Source organism: Ovis aries, chromosome 26 (genome assembly GCF_016772045.2).
Source record: "Ovis aries strain OAR_USU_Benz2616 breed Rambouillet chromosome 26, ARS-UI_Ramb_v3.0, whole genome shotgun sequence".
NCBI lineage: Eukaryota > Metazoa > Chordata > Mammalia > Artiodactyla > Bovidae > Ovis > Ovis aries.
In genome coordinates, this window is record NC_056079.1 from 42049251 (window position 1) to 42055506 (window position 6256).

The 6256-nt window shown below is 47.7% G+C and overlaps 1 non-coding gene across 1 annotated transcript; it reads left to right on the plus strand.

Moving 5' to 3' along the window:
• The first annotated feature begins 2992 nt into the window (after positions 1-2992).
• TRNAH-GUG (transfer RNA histidin (anticodon GUG)) lies at positions 2993-3064 on the plus strand. The gene has a single exon. It is a non-coding gene; the product is annotated as a tRNA-His (tRNA).
• Positions 3065-6256: the final 3192 nt, after the last annotated feature.

Here is a 6256-nt window from a genome sequence, read left to right on the forward strand (position 1 = left end):
AATGTTGCATCAAACTTCTTAGCTGAATACAGTCTATGACAACTATGTCAGGATGTGTGTGTTGGGGGCACGTTGGCAAACATGGGGTAGGACTGTGAGAATGATGGGTAGATTGGTAGATTTTTCTCGACTAAATAGAAAGTATGTAAATTTTCTACACAGTTAAATAGAGACTGCCTATTCTCTCTGTGTAACTACTCTATATAAATTCTCTCTATATATAGTACAGATATAGCTAAATAGAGGATACATACATTAAATGCACAGCTAAATAGAGGATATATACATATGTATATTCTACGGGGATATATATATCTTTATATGCTGTCATTTCATATCCATTTTGGTGCTAGTGTTTGGAAATAGCATTTGTTACCTAAATTTGGTTACGGGAAAAATAGAGTAGGATTCATACAACATTTTGCTGGTGATAAAATTTGCTAAACTTACACACATTATCGCTTTTCTTCTTACCCCTTTTTAACTTGTAAAAATCACTCAATGTTTTATTTCATGTCTGAAAGTGTTATTTCTTGTATTTTTATTTTTTATTCTTCCCCTGTTTATTATTCCATAATTCTTGTTTTTACATATGTACACAAAAAGGTATGAAAGTACAACATGAAAAAAACAAACAAAAAATCTGAAGTGTGTGTAATACAATCCAAAATACTGGATATCCACAGAAAAAGACATGGGAAAAGGCATATGTCTGGACTCAGAGCTAATATACATTTCCCCATGAGAACTACAAAATATCCTCAGAAATGGGGAGAGGAGAGTTGATGGCCTTTGGAGGGGTCTTAGAGCAAGCTGGAGTACAAAAAGAATGATCAAGAATCTCAGAATAAAGGAAGATTTTGGTTCAGTCACTCAGTCGTGTATGACTCTTTGGGACCCCGTGGACTGCAGCACGCCTGACTTCCCCGTCCTCCACTGTCTCCCGGAGTATGCTCACACTCATGTTCTCTGAGTCAGTGATGCTGTCTAACTGGAGCTTAGGAAAGATTAGAAAGATTAGGATCACTTGAGATAACCTTAGGGAATTTGCAAAGTGCCAGAATCAGAAGGGAGTTTCAATAATGAAAAGGGGGCTGAGGGCTTCAAGGAGACACAGTGGGTAGAAAAGGGCCCGAAAGCTTTGGCAGGAACAGAGCTGAGGTCAGGCTGAGACAACGATCTGCCGCCACTGCAGAACCGTCTCTAGTTTACAGTCTAAGCCAAATCATGGTTCCATGCTTAGTAAAAAGTAGTAAAGAAATAACTGAGGGCTTCCCCGGTGGTGCTAGTGATAAAGAATCCACCTGTCAACGCAGGAGACGTAGGAGACACGGATTCCATCCCTGGGTCGGGAAGACCCCCTGGAGGAGGGCATGGCATCCCACTCTAGTGTTCTCGCCTGGAGAATCCCATGGACAGAGGAGCCAGGCGGGCTGCAGTCCACGGGGTCGCAAGGATAACCATCCTTTCCTAGAACCGGAGCAGGACCCAGCTCCTCCCCTCCAAGCAGATCCTTGCTCTTTGGCTACAACTTTGTCTAGTGACCCTTTGAGAAGCTGACTCCCAGTCGAGTCACAGAGACTTTCCTCTCCCCGCCCCGCAATGCCCCGGAAAAGTCACCAGAATTGCGCGTTTTGAGGTTAGAAAGGGAGAGCCGCCCCTCAGCGTGGGCCCCTTGAGAACCTCTGGGGGTCTGAAGGCAAAGGAGAGGCAGCGGGACAGTGAGGCCAGAGTGCAGAGCCGCCACCGCCGGGGCAGGTCTGCAGGGCGGAGGGCGGGTGGCTGCAGGGTCTTCAGCTGTGGGCACACTCCCAGAGCAAGTGAGAGGAGGCTTCCCGGGACGTCGGCAGAAAATGTGAGAGCTTCTCCTTTTCTCTCACCTTCCCAGGTGGTGCGGTGGTAAAGAATTCCCTTGCCCGTGCAAGAGATGCAAGAGATGTAGGCTCGATCCTTGGGTCAGGAGATCCCCTGGTGAAGGCAGTGGCAACCTGCTCCAGTATTCTTTCCTTAAGAATCCCACGGACAGAGGAGCCTGGCGGGCTACAGTCCTTGGGATCACAATGAGTCGGACACGACTGAGCGACTGGGCACGAAGGCACAGTGATGAACGGGGTGGCCTGATGCCTTTAGTGCACAGGGTCAGTGCTACCTGCAGTCTTTGGGAGGGGTCTTAGGGCAAGAGCAGGAACTGTCTATGTTTAGAAGGGAGGATCGACCCTGGCATCTGTGCTTCTTTGAATGTTTCCGAGGATGTGGTTGGTGTGTTGCAGTTGCCCTGTTAATTGCATGCGTACATTATAAATCTACTTGAACCCTTTAAGAGAAACGACTGGATCAGGTAGATTCCTACCAAGAAGCTGAAGACTAAACTCTGCGCAAACACCACCAAAAACCCAGAAAGGAATCGAGCTGAACCCACTTCTCCTGCTCCCAGACAGCCTCGGGAGGCACAGACAAACGATGATGGTCTGCCAGGGTCTGACAAGGTCGGCCAAAGTCAACTTCATCCTCGAAATGACTGCCTGACGCAGACAGACATGTTTCCATTAATGTTGGTCCCTGAAAAAATAAAAGTGAACTGTTAGCTGCTCAGTCGTGTCCGACTCTTTGCGGCCCCGTGCACTGTAGCCCACCAGGCTTCTCTGCCCATGGAATTTCCCAGGCAAGAATACTGAAGTGGGTTGCCATTACCTCCTCAAGGGGATCTTCCCAACCCAGGGACTCATTGTGTCTCTTGCATCAGTGGCAGATTCTTTACCACCAGCACCACCTGGGAAGTCCCAGAAAGGATGAGATTTCTGGAAAGTGGGATTGGACAAGATGACAGGCAGCTATGAAAGCCTGGGACCAGAACAGGTGGCTCAAGATGCTGCCATTTGATGGGATCAAAAGAGAAGGCTGGGGAGGTGGAGAGAGACGGGAGCATGGTGTCCCTGATGGCGCGTTTCGGCTCTGTCTGTACTTACCTGGTGCCTGGCATTGAACCTGGGCTTCCCTGGTGGCTCAGCTGGTAGAGAACCTGCCTGTGATGCAGGAGACCAAGGTTCGATCCCTGGGTCGGGAAGACCCCCTGGAGGAGGGCACGGCAATCGACTCCAGTATTCCTGCCTGGAGAATCCCCACAGACAGAGGAGCCTGGCGGGCTACAGTCCATGGGATTGCAAAGAGACAGACAAAACTGACGTGACTTAGCATAGAGCGGCACGCCACAGCATTGAACGCAGGAAATCTCAGACATCTGCTAAGGAAAAGGCGATTCAGGTCTCAGCAGAGCCTAGGATTGTTTTATTTTAAAAAGAAAGAAAGAAACTTGTCTTCAACCATGGCAGTTACTGAAAATAACTTCTCTTGCAAAAATATGGACTTTCTAAATTAAGAGAAATGGTTTCTGCCCTTTGCTTCTTTCACATTCCTGAGATCACTGTTAGTTATATAAGCAGTAAGGTTCTCTCCTGTAACAGCCGAAAGAGCCATTAATAGATTTTTGCTGCTTTTACTCAACATCCTTTTCCCATTTTCTGTTAAAAGAGCCTTGGCTTCTTTTTGGAGCCTCATTCCTCTCTTTAATCAATTCATGTGAGGTGTGATCCATCTTTCGGCTCCATGAGTGGACATGTGCAAGAACCAGGACTAGACGGAAAGAGGACTACATCTCCTGGCCATGGTACTTTGTTTAGAGAGGAACCCAAGTGAGGTCAAAGAGAGATAAGCTTAGAAGGCATCTTGGAATGAGGCCAAAGAAGCTCTTTCTGATGGGGTGGCTAAAACGACAAAGTGTAAACCCATAAATGCTGCAGGTCCTATCTTAGTAAAGCCTGTCTAGAAATGGCGCCAAGCCAGAGGAAAACAGAGTCTTCTGCTAGAAACGTCAGATTCTTAATAACATCGCCTGTGGGCCTAGATCAAGCCAGACCTGAAACCTACGGAACTCTGGAGTCTCATGTTCCAAAAGCCGATGGGTTTCCTTTCCGCCCCTTGGTCGGTTCTCCCATTGCTGCCTACGCTCAGAGCTCTGTGTTCCCAGGCCCGGGGACTGTGCTCAGAGTGGATGGATCCCCCTCTGTGGCTGCCTGGGCAGCTCTCCCTGACGCGCGTCCGCTCCAAACAGGAACAGCGCCAGAGCCCAGTGACGGCCAATGACAGGGGTTCCCAGGACAGAAGCTGGCGCTGGTCATCCTCCTTTAAGGTGAGGAGACACTGGCTTGGGAAGTGTTGCACGTTTTTAAGGTTGCTATGAAACTCTGAACACTTTCCAAAGAAATTATTTTCCAATTTTCCCTTTCTATTTCTTTTCTGAGGACAGTGGTAAGAAAAGCTCTTCTGCCTTAATTCTTGAGCTTTCTCACTATCTGTCCTTTCTCCTGACCCGTCCGCCCTCTCCCTTGCCCTTGCACAGACCTCACCCGCAGCCCTGCCTACCGGGACCGCATCCCCAGGATCCATACCATCACCCAGAGCTCTGATTCTGAGACTGTTCTCGCTGACATGGTTGTTCTAACTTTGCATCTTTTCCACTTTCTTACTTCCTTTGAACTCAGTTCTGTCTGCATTCATTCCACAAATATTTATTGACCATCTACTATGTGACCAGCCCAGTGCCAGGCCCTTCCAGTTCATCAGTGAACAAAACTCCAAGATTCTTTTTCTCCTAGAACTTACTTTGAAGTCTGTCTGGGGATACACAGAATATGTAATAAATATAACAAATAGGTAAATTAGATAGTACTTTAGTGATGAGGGGGAAAGTAGTGGAAAAAAAGACAGAAAAAAACAGAGTAAGAAAGATCAGAATTCCTGAGAATGAGACCGGTTGCAATGAAGCAGGTAAACTGAGAAATGAGATTTGAACAGACTCAAAGGAGTCACCCTGGAGATCTGGGGAGGGTTCCCAGGAGGGCGAGGAGCCAGTGCAAATTCCCCAGGGTGGCACAGGCCTGGCGAGGAGGCTGTGGGGCAGCAGGAAGAGAGGAAAGTGGGGAAGAGATGAGGACGTGCCGTGGGGAGAGGGGAAGGACGAGCGCGACAGCAGAGCAGGGTCGCACCGTGGGCCCAGTGAGAAGCTGCAGGAGAGCGTCAAGCAGAAAGGGGTGTGATCCGACTCAGCTGAAGAGGATTCGTCTGGCTATGGAGTTGAAAATGAGGTCCAGAGAAGCAAGGATGGATACAGAGATGCTGGTGGCCCGTACCAGGGTGGGGGCGGCGGAGGTTTGGGGTTGACATACAAACACTACCGTATAAACTAGATAACCAACTAGGACCTCCTGTATATCACAGGGAGCTCCACTCGGCACTCGGTAATAACCTATAGGGAAAGGAATCTGAAAAAGAATGGACACATGTATATGCATAATGGAATCGCTTTGCTATACACCTGAAACTAACACGACATTGTAAATCAACCGTCCTCTAATATGAAATAAAAGTTAAATTTAAAAAATCTTGCCGGAATTACCAAAATGTGATGCAGAGACCCAAAGTGAGCAAATGTTGTTGGTGTCAAGAGACTTGCTTGACACAGTGTTGCCAGAAGCCTTCAACGTGTGAAATACACAATACCTGTGAAGCACAATAAAACAAATAGAATTAAAAAACCAAAGCAGCACCATCGGATTTGCTGACAGATTAGATGTGCAAAGTAGCCATGAAATTACTCCCTGGAAGAAAAGTTGTGAGCAACCTAGATAGTATATTCAAAAGCAGAGACATTACTTTGCCAACTAAGGTCCGTCTAGTCAAGGCTATGGTTTTTCCTGTGGTCATGTATGGATGTGAGAGTTGGACTGTGAAGAAGGCTGGGCGCCGAAGAATTGATGCTTTTGAACTGTGGTGTTGGAGAAGACTCTTGAGAGTCCCTTGGACTGCAAGGAGATCCAACCTGTCCATTCTGAAGGAGATCAGCCCTGGGATTTCTTTGGAAGGAATGATGCTGAAGCTGAAACTCCAGTACTTTGGCCACCTCATGCGAAGAGTTGACTCATTGGAATAGACTCTGATGCTGGGAGGGATTGGGGGCAGGAGGAGAAGGGGACGACAGAGGATGAGATGGCTGGATGGCATCACAGACTCGATGGAGGTGAGTCTGAGTGAAGTCCGGGAGATGGTGATGGACAGGGAGGCCTGGGGGCTGCGATTCATGGGGTTGCAGAGAGTCGGACACGACTGAGTGACTGAACTGAACTGAAGTAGAAAAGGTGAGAAAGAGCCAAAGAAGATGTAGGGTTGAATCTCTAATTGTTAGAGAATTGAGGTATCACCT